The sequence below is a fragment of the Mastigoproctus giganteus genome, chromosome 12, assembly GCF_048544385.1.
Source record: "Mastigoproctus giganteus isolate SK-2022 chromosome 12, ASM4854438v1, whole genome shotgun sequence".
Taxonomy (NCBI): Eukaryota; Metazoa; Arthropoda; class Arachnida; order Uropygi; family Thelyphonidae; genus Mastigoproctus; species Mastigoproctus giganteus.
Genome location: NC_143586.1, coordinates 161074544 through 161090738, shown reverse-complemented (window position 1 = coordinate 161090738; position 16195 = coordinate 161074544).

Here is a 16195-nt window from a genome sequence, read left to right as displayed (position 1 = left end):
ATGTTCACAGCTCCAGCTGGCTTCCGTTTTCTAGTCACACCAACCCAGCTGGTCGAGATGCTGAGACTTTTGTAATTACTAATGACCTTACACAGATTGTTCATTTACCTACAAGAATACCGGACAATTCTAACCATACAGCCAGCATGCTTGATCTTCTTCTCAGAAACAACCCTTCTAAGTGTACGGTCGAAGTGAGTGGTCCTTTAGGCACCTCAGATCACAACTTGGTGATTGTCTCTTCTCCAATGGAGCCTTTATCTCATGGCTAGTCCCAACCTTCTGTTGTTAAGCATTACAAGAATGCAACATGGCATGACCTGCAAGATTTCTTTTCTATTTTTATTTGGTTGGATTACTGTTACAAAACTTCTGATGTCAACATTTGCTCAGATCGTGTCAGTGAAATTATTCTTGTAGGAATGGAATCCTTTATTCCACACTCCACTTTAAAATCTCATCCTTTATCTAAACCTTGGTTTTCTAATAAATGTGCTAAGGCTGTTCAAGAGAAGAATGTTGCATATCGTAATTGCTTGTTTCCAATTCTTCAGTTTCATTTCTGTCTATGCCAAAGCTCGCAACAATTGTAAAGCAATTATTAATCAGTCCAAACTAGATTTTGAACAGGCTAAGAGTAGAAAACTTGCTTCTTGCCCTAATGGTAGCTGAGCATTCTGGTTTCTTGCCAAAGCTATTGGCTGCAACTTTTGCCCATCTCTGCTCCCACCTCTGTCAAAATCAGATGGTTCTGTTGTCACTTCAGTCAAGGATAAAGCTGACTTGCTAGCATCCCATTTTTCTTCCAACTCATGTATTAATGTTCTTGGTGAAACACCTCCCACCATTCCTAACGCTCCATTCAATGCCTCCTGTGGTCTTCCTTCAAAAGGATATCAGAAGGATTTTGATGAATCTTGATGCTAAGAAAGCTCCAGATCCTGATGGTATTTCTCCACTTTTTGTCAAAACCTGTGCTACTGAACTTACTCCTGTTCTTTGCCACCTTTTTTCACTTTCTTATTCCAAAGGTGTTTTTCCTTCTGCTTGGAAATTTGCTCATATCCAGCCAGTTCCTAAAAAGGGTGACAAATCACTCCCATCCAATTATTGTCCCATTGCAATTACTTTTACTCTTTCTAAAGTAATGAAGAAATCAATTAACCACCACACAATTAACTACCTAGAAACCTTCTGTCTGATCACTAGTATGGATTCCGTCAGTGTCGATCCACTGGTGATATTCTGGCTTATGCTACTCATTTAATGACAAATTCAATGGAAATGTTTGGTGAAACACAAGCAGTTGCTCTTGACATTTCAATGGCTTTCGATCGTGTTTGGCATAAAGGTCTTCTAAACAGCCTTCTATTTTACGGTTTGCCAACTGTTTTTTGTAATTGGTTATCCAGTTTTCTCTCTGATCCCTCACTGAGGGTGATGGTAGATGGCTCTTTGTCTTTTGACTTCTCCACTAATGCCTTTGTACCCCAAGATTCAATTCTTTTCCGCACTCATTTCCTCTTGTATATTAATGACATTCTTCTGCTTCTATGCTTATCTTTGGTGACACTCTGATTTCTAGGCAAAATGATATATCTCTTTTGGTGATTACCCTAACTTGTAATCTCTCTCTTGGCACATGCACATTACAAATATTGCTTCCTCTGCATCTAAAAAACTTGGTTTTCTCTATTGCTCTCGGCGTTACTTTTCTTCTAAACAGCTGTTCCCTCTGTACAAATTGCAAATCTGCCCTACCATGGAATATTGTTCCCACATCTGGGGTGGTGCCATAAAAACCTCTCTCAGGCTTCTAGATTCCATTCAGAAGAGGGCAGTTAGGTTAATTAATGACTCATCTCTAACATTCTCTCTCTCTCTCTCCACGTGCTGTCTCATAGACGTACTGTTTCTGCTTCATGCCTTTTCTAGAAATATTTCAATGGGCATTGTGCTTCTGAATTGGCTTCTATAATTCCCGCTCTCTGTTTTAAAACAGTCCCAACACGTGCCACCAACATCCATTTACTGTCCAACTTCAAACTTACAGAACCAACTTTTCATCTTCCTCGTTTATTCATTCAACTGCCATTTTCTGGAACATCTTTCTTCATACGTATTTTCTGAAAATTACACTCCACAGAAGTTCAAGTTTAATGTCAACAAATGTCTTCTTTCATCTTCTGAACCTCCAACCCAAGCACGGTTCTAAGTACTATAGGTTCTAATACCTCTCATGTTTGGGTTTTTCATAAAAAAAAAAGTGTCTCAGACAGTAGGTCAAGTGAAACCTTTCCATCATGACAGCATTTAATGATGTATTTATTCGATGTGTTTAACTCATGTCCCCAATATCCTGCATTGCAATACTCACAGTTGTAACACATTTCTTATGTCATGCTCTTCCACATTAATTACAGCTTGTTGATTATTCGTATCCAGTACTTCTTTTTGATTAGTCGTACGGCATTTCGCCTGCCTTCTCATTTCCAATCTTGCTTCTCTTTCTTCAATGTTTGCTGTCCATCTTTGTAGTCATATAGCCTCATATTGGTCTCTTAGTCTATTAGATCTCTCCTCTGTTTCCTTAGCATTTCTTCTACATTTTCTCAGAGTTCTTACTCTGTTCAGCCATTTTTACATCGATAGCTTTCAGGCATAGGTTGCCTTTCTTCAGTCAAAAAATGTTAGTACAAAAATTAATAAAGAATGCCCAGTATGGTGGTCATGTGAGGTGAGCCACGTGAACAGGCACTGGCAACAATTAGCAGTTAGAAAATTTGGGCAGCATACCTAAGCATTTCATATATATAGATAAGTCAATAAGTTGTAAAAACTTAAATACATCTGACATATCATTGTTAGATAAAATCTGAATGAATGTATGAGGTGTGACAATGAAGTTCCCAGACTGGTGCAATAAAAAGAACACAAGGTTCAAAAATGATTTTATTGAAAGGAATCACCCTGACTGAATGCACTTATTATACTGTTCTAAAAGTTTCTGAAAAGAATCAGCAAAGGCATTCCAAAGAGATGATGGTCAGTTTGGTGGTTATCTTTTTCTTTGTCCTCAACATTATGAAATCTCTTTCTTTTGAATGCAGTTTTCACCTTGGGAGGCCCAAAGTGCCATACAATAGTGTCCAAGTGTTTTTCTACTGTGATATATAGAGTGCTCTTTCAAAATGATCTAGTTTTTTTTTATTTCTAGTGCTTTCCTCTCCTCAGTTTACTAAAAGTGGTAATAAGTATATTTAAAAGGTTTTGAGTAAAAACCGACGAAAGAAATCCACCTTTATTTTCTTATTATACATCTAGGTTGCGATTAATGCAAGTTTGAATAATGCAATATTCAATTTAGTGTGAATTTTATAACGATACCAGGTCGCGTTTAATGCGAACCAAAATTCAGTTAATGCGAGGCTACCGCATGCTCAGTTGAGGTTACTGTTAGGGTTTTAGATGTTGCTACTTGTCTGCACGTGTTTATCTTCGTGTGTGCATGTCGTAATATATGTTTTCATGATTTGTTTTAATCGTTTTAAGAAGTATCCAGTGGTGGGATTCAAATAATTTAACAACCGGTTCGCTGCCCTAATGACCATTCTAAGTATAAAAAAACTATATACGGAAAGGTAGTTTATTATTTCATGCAGTTAATACTTAAATAAGAACAATAAAAGAGGTCCACAAAACTAGATTATTTTATAAGAAAAAGTTTTAAAATAATGAAAAAATATTAAATAATACCTGACAAAAAACAATAAAACCGTTATTTAAGATATTTCCATATTGCTTCTTCATTGGTGTCCTCACTTGCAATTTTCTTCGTTTTTATCCGAGCATCATTGGCTGAGTGATTTATCCTGAACCATCTTTTCACTGTAGGAGTAGGATCCCATTCCTTTAGATGTAGGCCAATTAGACCAATAGTCATTGTGTTTGATATATTAGAAACAGATAGGCGACTTCTCTTTTCTGAACATATTATGTTCATCTTTGAAAAACCCCTTTCTGCTTCTGCTGAACTTACAACAATTGTTCTAACACTATTTTTAGCTCTTTGAACACTTTCAGGAATTGCATAATTCTGGGAATTTTTTAAAACGTTTTCCACGAAATCTCGATAATCATTAATACATCAATTTGGTAATTAAAAATGTCATTAAATACGAGCAATTGTTCTTCAGCTGCTTTCCACAGAACTAGTACTTCTTCAATATTCCAGTAATCTGGCTCCAAAACATTAAGAAATTGTAATTTATTCCTATCTTGAAATTGGCTACAACTTGCTTTTAAATGTTCACAATCCATTAGTCTTTTTTTTCAAATTCGTTACGGTGTTTTCTAAAAGTCTTTCCCGAGGAAGCCCGACAAATCGATGATTTTCTACAAATTTTATATTTTTGAAGGTTTCTGAAGTGATTAATTCAACTCTTTTTTTCGTATGGACCCTTTTCCTTTCCAAGCATTTGAAATGCTTTAATAGATCTTGTCACGAGTTTTTCAACCTTTATTATGTCTGTTTCTTGGTTGCAGTGCATTTGAAAGAAGAGAAATTTCATTTAAAATATCAATCAATGCCAAATCAGTTATAAAATATATATTTTCAAGACGGGCAGCCATACCTAAGTACTTTTTATTTGAATAAAAATAGTGATGTAGTGCTGAATAAGCGTGCCACACAGCCAGGGTTGACTTTAAACTACAGGCAGCCCATCTTGGTCCCAAAACTTTACCAATCATTATAATTTCAATTCCAAGTTGTTCGGATATTTTGGAAAGTTCAATTTGGTTCTTATTGGATTGATGAAAAATAGTATATATCTTATCAATTAATATTTTAAAATGATTTACTTGCTTTATTTCCTTTATTGAATCACCTAAAACAAGATGGAAGCAATGATTTAAACAGTGCCATATTATTATGTTTGGAAACTCTTTTGCAATCCTAGTGCTCCCTCCAGATTTTCTCCCAAGCATAACGCTGGCACCATCAGAGCAAAATCCTATTAAATTTTTTTCTAGGTAGTTCTTAGTAAGCCCAACATTATTTAAACTTTCCATAAGTGAAGAACATATTGTCTCTGCATCTTGTTTTTGCAGTTAAACTAGTTCAACGAAATTGTTGGTGATGTAACTGAATCCTCAACTTTTAAGAAAAGTATAATAACTGGTTTGCAGGATATTGTTGAAGCTTCGTCAATAATCAAACATATTTTCAGATTATTTTCAATAATTTTATTAAATATTTCTTTTTTAATTTCCTTTGCAATGAAATCAACTACTTTCAAAGCAGTTTTACGAGAATGTAATCCTATTCCCATATCTAATCCATTTTTAATTTGCACCTCTATCTCATCCTCTACGTCTGAAAACAGTTGACATCTTTTTGCCAGGCTGTAAACTGTATTAAATACTTTTCATTCATCGTATCTATTACTTTTGTTATTGAATCCTGCTCACATTGTTTTAAGTTCTCTTTACAAATGTTATGAGCTTTTGATGAAAAATGTTCCTTCATTTTTTTCCTTAGAGAAGCTTGTTGTACCTCTTTATTTTTCCCTGATGCCTCAATCTGAAAACATTTCCATTCTTTTGACACATGAACACTTTTCTCTTTTATAAAGTCATATTTTGCACAATACTCGCAACCTAACTTTTTGTTAAAAATTACCAGTCCGTCATATTTTTCTTTAAAATTGTTATATTGTTGCACTGTCCAGCATTTAGGAAGATTATTTTCAATTTTGGAGTTGTTTTTTTATTTCAATAATCGACGTGCTGCTTTCTTCAAGTTGGAGTGCTTGTGCTTGTGACTGTTTTGTACCATCTAAGGCCAATTCTGATACAACCAATTCTGATTTTGGTTTCTTATTGAAAAAATCTGTCAAACTCTGTTGCCCTTTCATCCTTTTAAGGGCTACTGCAAAAAATTTAAAAAATGTTTTATTTTAATATATTATAGAGCAGGAGCAGATATGTGCCTATATATTTGAATATTTTTACTTTAGAGAGAACCCTGATCACAAGTGCAATTTTAACAACTGGTTCGCCGAACTCAACAAAAAATTAGGTATTGGTTGTGCCGAACCGGCTGATCCCACCACTGGAAGTACCCTAAACAAAATGAAGATTTCTTTAGATAAAAACACTGTGAGCACAGAAACGAAGAGGCTTGTTATTAGATTAGAGCAAAAGTTTGATGTGATCGAATGACATGAACGTGGTCATAGCAACTCTAAAATAGGATGCCTGAAGCCACGGTACAGAATATTATAAAACTTGCAGGGGAAATAAAAAGGTAAAACTTTCATCAGCTTTTTGTGGTTTGCAAAACATCTACAAGGAACAGAAGTGTTACAATGATAAAAATGGAGCATCTTTTAACTCTATGGATTGAGGATTGCAATCAAAAACTCCTTCCCATTAGCGGAGCAGCCATTCAGACAAAAGCTTTAAATTTGTTTAAGAGAGTGAAAGAAAAAAATAATGAATTAGAAGAAATGTTTAGTGAAAGTTTTGGTTGGTTTGATCGATTTAAAAATCGAGTGCAGCTGCATAATGTTAAAATTACCGTGAGGCGGCCAGTGCAAATGAGGATGCAGCATCTAAATATCCTGATGTTTTAAAAAAAGTAATTGAAAGTGGTGGATACACTGATCAACGAATATTTAAAATGGATGAAACCGGTTTATTCTGGAAAAGGATTGCCTTCCAGAACTTATATTTCTAATAAAGAAAAAATTCAACCTGGATTTAAAGTGTCTAAAGATCACCTAACACTTTTATTGGGAGGCAATTTTAAATTGAAACCGATGCTTGTTTATTGGTCTCCAAATCCTCGTGCTCTAAAAGACTACAACCATAGATCACTTCCAGTTATTTGGCAATCAAATAAGAAAGCAATGGTGACCTAAACTGTATTCACTGACTGGGTTTCAAGCTATTTTTGCCCAGCTGTTAAAAAATATTGCAAGGAAAGCAACATCGATTTTAAATAATGCTCCAGGTCATCCAACTACACTCAGTTCATTATGTGAAAATGTAAAAATCATTTTTTTGCCGCCAAACACAACATCTTTGTTGCAACCCAAGGATCAAGGGACCATTGCAACATTTAAGGTCTACTACAGTGGTTTTCAACCTTTTTTTAATAACGGCACCCCTAAGTAATTTATTTATTTTGCGGCACCCATACTCAATTTTTTGCCTGTTAGATTCGATTTGCTCTCTGCATATATATTATTATCTTTATTTTCTCCCAAGAATTTAAGAAATTATATATATATATATATATATTACAATAATATTTATGTATAGTTATTATAATAATATAATTATAAAAATTACATTTCATAATGCAAATTATATGTATACGGTATATAATAATGTTATTCTTTATATAGAGGTACTAAGTAAACATCAATTATAGATCACCACAAAATTAAAAAGATACTGTATGCCTTTTTATAATGAAATAAACATATAAATTTAAAAAAGTAATAATAAGTTTAGTAACTTAAACCCAAATTACGTGACACCCCTGGAATGTTGTTCCGGCACCCTAAGGTGCCGCGGCACTCCGGTTGAAAACCACTGGTCTACTACATAAAAACATTTGAACAGGCAATTGCTAAAACTAAAGGAGACGATGCAATTTACTTAACAGAGTTCTGGAAAAATAACATCAGACATGCAATAGAAAATATTCAGCACTCTTGGCAACAAATAACTGCAAACACGTGTGGAAGTGCATTTTGTCACATTGTGCAAATAGTAGTTGTTTCAAAGAAAAATCTCTTATAGAAGAAATAACAAATATTGGAAGAGAACTTAGATTTGATGAACTAGAAAATGACGATGTTCGGGAACTGCTCAATTCACACTCAGAAGAATTGACCAATGATGATCTACTTTTAGATCAACAAAGAGCATTTGAAGAAGCCAACAATGACGCCGAAGAACGAGAAAATGTGCAAGTGAAGGAGTTTACTCTCAAGGTATTCAATGATATCTTTCGAGCTGTAGAAGTTGTGAAGCATGCAAATGTGAATCCATAAAAAATTATGGATGCCGACCTTAACCTTGATCGAAGCATGCAAATTCACCAAGATGTGGATAAAGCACTCTACATCTGTATCTTAGCATATATATGAAGATTTAAAGAAAGAGAAAACAGTTCAGTTTATCCTGCTAAAATATTTTGAAAGACACTAAAGACATTTTCGTCAGTGTAAGCTTACCTTTAGGAATGATATTTAGAAATTTTTTTTGTTTTTATTTTGCTTTCTATAATCACAGTACTCTATGACTTTGTTAAACAATAAATTTAAATTCTAAGTATATTCCTTTTATACTTTACTGTAATATTTTGTTAATAAACACACAAAATCTTATGTTTAAAATTTTTCATTGCCTATTTCCGTCAAGCTGGAACCATATTTTACACATAATTATAACTTCGAATAGTGCGACCACTTTGTGGGATTCATTATCCACACTAATTGTGACCTAGCTGTATTTATTAACTTCTTTGCTAACCAAACTGATGTCAACAGCTGCTTAGTCACTGATGGCACTGCTCCTGCCTCTACATGGCAGGGGCAGAAATATGGGTATAAAGACAACATCCATGACTAAAAGGAGCACAACATGGATTACATGAGTTATCCATCAATAGAGCAAGCATGCTCTAGTCAACGTAACATGCACGAAAAGGACCATGAGCCTTCATGAGCTAAATGAATTAAATAAGATTTATCTTCAGAAGAAATACAGCTAGGCCTTGCATAACGAGAGTTCGATTAACGCGATATTCAGTTAACGCTATTTGAAAAATGATACCACTTTTCACTTTACGCGATGCAAATTTCCAGTTAACGCGATCTCTCTTTTTTTTTTTTTTATGCGATAGTTGAAAAAGATTTGAATCGTGCGTTAAGCTTACCGCAAGTCGTACGGTCAATAAACAAACGTTTGCCTGCTGCCTGCCTCAGTGTGTTCCATCAACCATCGGAAGAAGACGTGTTTGTCTCCTGCTAATAAAGTCAATGCAGACTTGCATTTAAAAATTCAAATTTTGAAATGAGCCAGACGAAAATGTTACTGCGAAGGAGATAACGGTAAAAGATTTAGATGAAATCTTTCGTATCGCATAGAACCTCAAACAAAAGGTTTGATGTTCTCTGCGATATTTATTTCGCCAGGGCCCAGAGAAGATTGTTGTCGGCTATCGGAAATTGATTGATGAAAAGAGAAAGTCAACACTGTTCAAATATTTCTGCAACAGTAATTTCTTCATTGTGTATTTTATGTCAGAGGTTCCCAAAGTTTCTCGGTTCATGGCACCTTTAATGTCTCAGTAATTTTTTCAAGGCGCACCCAGACCAAAAGAAATACCTAACAGTTTCGTTTAGTAGTTAGGTCCAAACAACTTAATAAGAAATGCTGAAACTGTGAACTACCTCAAGCTAGTAGTTCACACGGTGTCCGACAGATGTCGAGTATTGCTGTGTTTCCCTCGAAAATTTAAAATATTCCGCAGCGCACAGTTTAAGAACCGCTGTTTTATGCAATAAACATTTAATTCCATAATTATTTTCATTATTTTTTACATTATATACAGTTAAAAAGTTATTTAAAAGGTATTTTTAAAATTCTTTATGGACATTCCAGAAGGTCAAGGACCAATTATAATTTTTCCTATTGGTTATGATATTCGATTAATGCGTTTCTGTTTTGTGTGATGCGCTCGCGGGACGAATTAATCGCGTTTTAATCGAGGCCAGCCTGTACCATCTTTTCTTAAGCATTCAGTGGATGCACAAACATTAAGCAAATTGTCTCCTTTTCTTGTATAGAAAAGTATTTTTCAAAAGTGCTTACAAGAATTCAGTCTGAGAATCTTCTAATAGAAACATCGCAACCAAGACATTCAGAGCAGCTGTTAAAAAAAAAAAAAAAAAAAAAAAATTTGGCGGACTCCTAGTTACGGTCATTCCTCATGCTACCTGTCTTCAGGGGAGTTATAATGGAGTGGGACTTGTTGACCATCTCAGAAGAGGAAATTTTTGAGGAGCTTAAAGATCAAAGTTACACATACCAAAGCAAATTATGAAAAAAGGATGGCAATTTAATACCCACATGCAGCATCATTCTAATGTTCAATATTCCTGTCTTGCCACAAACAGTTAAAGCAGGTTATTTGTTATGTAGAATTTGTTCTTCTTAGATACCAAATCCAATCAAATGCTAAAAATGCCAAATATACAGCCATGCACAGCCGACATGTTGAGGCAAAGCAATCTGTCCTCTTTGTGGGCCAAAAGAACACAGCCAATCAGAGTGTACTGTCTCTTCTCCCTATGTGCCCAAATTGCAAAGGAAATCATCTGGCCTTTTCTAAGACTTGTGAATTATGGAAACTGAGGAAAAAATATTCAAAAGTCAAAAACACCTTATCCAGGAGCACAAAAACAAATCTTAGCAAGTATGCCTACACATTCTTATGCAGTCACTGTTAAGAGCTACAAAACAATTGCCATTCAAACAGATGCCTCTGTTTCCCCAAACATATCTCTGGCTGCCGAGGCCCAATCAGTTATCTCTCCCATCAAAATAAACACATTTACAATTGATGAGATAATTAACACTCCAATCACTATTGCACCTGACAAAGAGCCAGCCCAACAGGAACTAACCAAAGAAGAGCTCATTCGTTCTAGAGTAGCAAAACAATTGAATTCCACTAACATGAAAATAGAGCAAATGGAAGAGAGAAGCAGTACTAATGCTACATGCGGAAGATATGGAGTATCAGCTAAAGTATCCACATCTAAACCTAAGTAATGCAGAATATAATACAATGGAATATCTGAGGCTTACACAGAAATATTGATGAGCTAGCAGACCTAGCTGAACAATATGATCCCATTAGTATGTGCTTACAGGAAACTTACCTTAATGCTGGGGTATTGCCCAAATAAGAAACTACATGTATAGACTCGACAGTAGTGCAGATTCACCTGCTTTGTGGGGGAGTTGCAATTCTTATAAAATCCAATGTCCCATCCAGACAAATTCCCCTGCAAACTACCTTAGAAATGGTGGTGCAAATCGTCATTGAAATCACTTTAATCCTAGTCTCAATTTATATACTGCCAGACTTTTTGCTTACTCGTACTGATCTTGATAATATAGCACCTCAACTTCTACCTCCACTTTGTATTTTAGGAGATCTGAATAGGCACAACCCAATATGGGGATCTTTTGACGTTGATGCTTAAGATAGGCTAATTGAAGCTTTACTGGATGACATCAACTAAACACAGGAACTTGCACTTATATCCATGTCCCAACAGGTGCTCCTTCTGCTTTAGACCTATCAATATGTTCTCCTTCCATCTATCCATTCTAGTATGGAATGGTTTAGTGACCTACATAGCAGTGATCACTTCCCCATTATCTGTAGAATACAAACTGAGTTGACCTCTTAGTTTCCAAGTCAAACCACCTGGAACTTCTAAAGGGCAGACTGGGATGATTATTCAAAGCACATCCATCTTTATAGATCAGCTGATTCAGTCTTCTCCTATTGAAGATGTAACCACATATATCACTAATAAAATATTAGCTGCCTCCACTGTGTCAGTTCCAAAATCACAAGCAGGTAGACAATTTTGCAATCACTGGTGGAATAGGGACTGCACCCTTTTGAAATCAAGGAAGATTAAAGTCTGGAATCAATTCCATAAATTTCTCACTGCCGATCACCTCATTAATTACAAGAAACACAAAGCTGAAGCATAACAAATCAGATGGAAAGCAAAACAAGAATCCTGGATTAAATTTGCCAACAACACAGATTCAAAGATAAATGGAAAAGAATTCAGGCTCTGAATTGTAAATATTATCAGGTTTGCTGCCCAATCCATTGTTGGGGGGTAACAATTCGTCCTCTCCTGCTGAGATAACAGAAGCACTAGCTGAAGCTTTCTCTTTAGTACTGCAACTGTATATGACTCATTGTCAATATATCAAACGGCCTCTTATCCATATAATCAACCTTTTACGTCAATAGTACTGAAACAGTCTTTGCATTACTCTTCTAGCAATGCTGCTTGCCCTGCTATATCACATGTAGTCAAGGAATTTTCAGATCCAGGAAATGTATGTCTTTGATATATTTATGCCATTTTATTGACTTAATTGTCATATTAAATTATACTCTATAAGTAGCTTTATAGTACGAGTCATGATGCTCCGTAGTTATTTTGAACATATATTAAGTTTGAACAACTTAATATATGCAGAACCTTTGTACTATACGAAACTTTCTGCCATTGTTATAGTATATTAGATAGTGGTATAGTGTATATCTTGAACTTAATAGCGTAAGATATAATGTAAAACTTGATAGCATAATACGTATCACTGCATTTAGGAATCTGTTAGCTTAGTGTACTGTTCTCAATTAAATTTATTAGTCTTATTTATTAATTTTATTTGTTAGTCAATTAAATTGTATTTAAACAGAAATTGTGCCCCAGACTACAGCAGCAAGGAACACAAAGTAGTGGGAGTACTGTGGCTCGGGGAAGAATCAAAGGGGGCAAGTCTCCAAAGCATTAGTCTAAAAAATTATACCACTTGTGAAATTTTTGCAGACCTTTCTGGAACAGGATATGATCTAGCCAAGGAGGATGCCCTTGTGTGTGCTTGGTGCAGAGAGTGTGAAGAAATTATGTGCCAACTCAGCATTCTGATGGGTGTCTATGAGAATTTGAGGAGTAGGGCAGATGCCTTTGAATAAATTAAAATGGGGGCCCATTAAGTGCTCAGCTTCCCAACTCAACACCAGAACTACTCCTGTGCATCAGGCAACACAGCGGCAATCTCCAATGTAGAATGCACTGGTCCCACAGGAGTTAGTTATTGTCGGTGACTCTATTGTCAGGGAGACGGGGAATATATGCAAAAAGGATAGATGGAACCGGACCAGGTTATGTCTGCCTGGGGCAAAAGTTGATGATGTTGTAGAGCAGATATCTAAGGGCACAAAAGGTGGGTGACACCGTTGTACACATTGGCACTAATGATCTTAAGGGTAAGAGATCTGCAGATTTACTTAACAAGTACAGGTCAATGTTGAAAAAAAAGTCGCGAGTTAGGGTTAAATTTGAAAGTGTCTGCAATTCTGCCCAGACATGACAGGAGGAAGTATACGATGGAGCCTTATCAATCAGTTTGGCCCTGGAGAGATTGTGCAAGGCTTATGGGGTAGAATTTTTCACAGCATGGCCTGTGCTTGTTAACAGGATACACTGCTTCTACAGGGATGGGATACACTTAAATAGAAGGGGTGCAAGAGTGTTTGCTGATGCCATCAAGGCAGTGTTAGGTGGGTGGGAAAAATGCTAGCCTGAGGGATTCAGAGACTAAAAGATTAACAGTAGCCACAGGCAGAGGTGAAAGAGATTCTTGCACTGCTTCTATTAGAATGAGCAGCAGCCTGGAGGATGGGGTGCTGGGGGGTTTCAGGGACTGGTGGGAGTCATCATGGAACAAATAAATACATGGCCTGTGTTAGGGTAAATAAGAGTAAGAACAGGTACATGTATACTTGCATGTAAACCAGTGCTAGGAGTATAGTAAATAAATTTGAAGTACTGATCAAGACATCTAAAGTGGATATTGTTGGGATATCAGACACGGTGTCACAGATATAAGCAGTACGGTATTAAGGGGAAGTTGCTACAATGGATAAAAGGGTAGTTGAGTGGGAGAAGGCAGAGTGGTAACACACTCTTCATGGACTAATGTTATTAGTTGAGTCACACAGGGTATGTTGGGCCCACTGTTGTTTTGTATATTTATCAATGATATTGATGAAGGTATATCAGGCTGAATTTCCAAATTTGCAGATGATACAAAAGTTGGCAGGGTTGTTAATGACAGTAATGGCAGTGTGCTATGCAACAGGATCTAGAAAAGTTGGACAGATGGGCTGAGAAGTGGCAACTAAAGTTTAACATTGACAAATGCAAAGTACTGCATATGGATAGAAGTAACCACAGAGAAATGTACCAGCTGTGGTAATACACTTAGGGTGGTAGAGAATGAAAAAGACTTGGGAGTAATTGTGCAGTCAGAAATGAAGTTTTCTGAGCAGTGCAGACAGGCTGCTAGTCTGTTTGTCTGCTAGACAGCACTGCTACTCCTTAGCCTGTCTGCTAAGGAGTAGCAGTGCGTAGTGCACGCTTCTTGATTAGACTGGGGTTCGAGCCCTTGACCACCAAATACAGAGGATGTGGGAAGGTCAGGGAATAACCACCGCATATCCCTGGAGCAATATGGCCTTAGTTGCTAATGCTCCTAAAAACCAAATAACAACAACAGGCTGCCAGAGCAGGTCATGGGGTATTGTCAATGATATACAGGAATTTTGCTAATAGGGAAAAGTGGGTGATTATCCCTTTTAATTATTGGCAATGGTCAGGCCACGCCTTGAGTACTGCGTACCAGTCTAAGATTGGTGAGGGGAATGAAGGGGTCCTCTTACCAAGAAAGGCTAAGTTCTGCTGATTGCAGCATCTGGAAACTAGGTACTTGCGAGGTGATCTGATTGAGGTGTATAAGGTTTTGAATAGGTTAACAGGTTCAATTCTGATATAAGATTCTTCCGCTTGCTCAGATTATGAACCTGAGGGGGCATAAATTCAAATTGAGGAAAGAGTAGAACAGATGTGTGGGAATTTGTTTTTAGCAGCAGGCAGTTGATTGCTGGAACAAACTTCCATCTTTATGGAAGTTGATAGCTTAAATAAATTCAAGGAGAATTTGGACAAACTTTTAGGGAATGGATGTGTGAAATGGTTTTTTTTTTTTTTTTTTGGCTGATGCTACATATGCTTGCTTTCTTGCATCGTATGCCTCTACTTCTACTACTACGGAGTATGTAGTTGTTCAGTAATGCTTTCTGAAAACAAAGCATTGCATTCTGTAGTAATAAGCACAGTTCTCTGCTAGAGCTTCAGCAGTCAAGAGTTAGAGAATTTGTGAACATATCTAAGAAACTGTGCCTGTCTGTGTGTCCAAAGGACTAAAATTTTGCAAAGAACAAAATGGCGATCATATTGAACACATGCTGAATTTTTTTTTTTTTTTTTAAGTTTATGTATGCCCTTTGTATTGTGCTACCATCAATTAATATATACAAGGAAGACCACGTGGTACCTCATAATATATATGAGGTACAAATCAAAAGTTTCTGGACTGGCCATGTGGAACACTAACCACATGTAGAATAGCAATGCACCAATAGATATTTTCTCATTTTTGTTTTTTGCAATGGTATGTTACATTAATGACTAGCATCACAAATAGAAATATAAACAAATGATATTTATTGATAGTTAAGGCAAAGCTAAGTAATATTTGACAGGTGCTCTCAAAATATTCCAAAATGTGCATTTGCAACCTTTATACAACAGTTTTGGTAAACACGACAATTATGGCTGAAATGCTATCAGGAGCCCATAATTTGCTTCAGTTTATCATTTTAAATGGAAAACAAAATGAAAAGTTCACCAGGTGCAAACTAATATTTAGTTGAACCGCCTCTGGCCCTGATGACAGCAGCACACCATCAAGGCATTGACAAGATCAATTTCTGAAGATAATCAACTGATAGTTTGTGGTTCCAAACATGAATTATGGCTTCCTGAAGTTCACAACGGGTCTTTGGTTTCTTTCTGGCAACTGCAGATTCCACATGATGCCAACAGTTCTCTGACCTGGCTGTTTCCTGGCCAGCTAAGAGTTGTAATGGGTCGTTCTTCCAACCATTTTTTCACCTGTAACAAATGTAAACACATTACTATCACACCTCTAATGCAGAAATGAAGCAAAAGTAACTACAGAAGTGCCTACTTACACTTTTCGCCCAATGACAAGGAGTAGAGTCATCCTGAAAGATGCAGTTACTTGGCAGGTTGAAATGGTCTCTAATGGTTGCCAGTAATTTGCCTTCCAATATAGCCAGGTATCCATTGCCGTTTACGGAATCTTTTATAAACTGCAGGTGACTTACTCCACAATATGAAATGCAGCCCTATATCATTTGGCTGGTAGGGAATTTCACTGTAGACACTGTACAGTCCAAATGGTATTCTTCCCCACGTCTAAG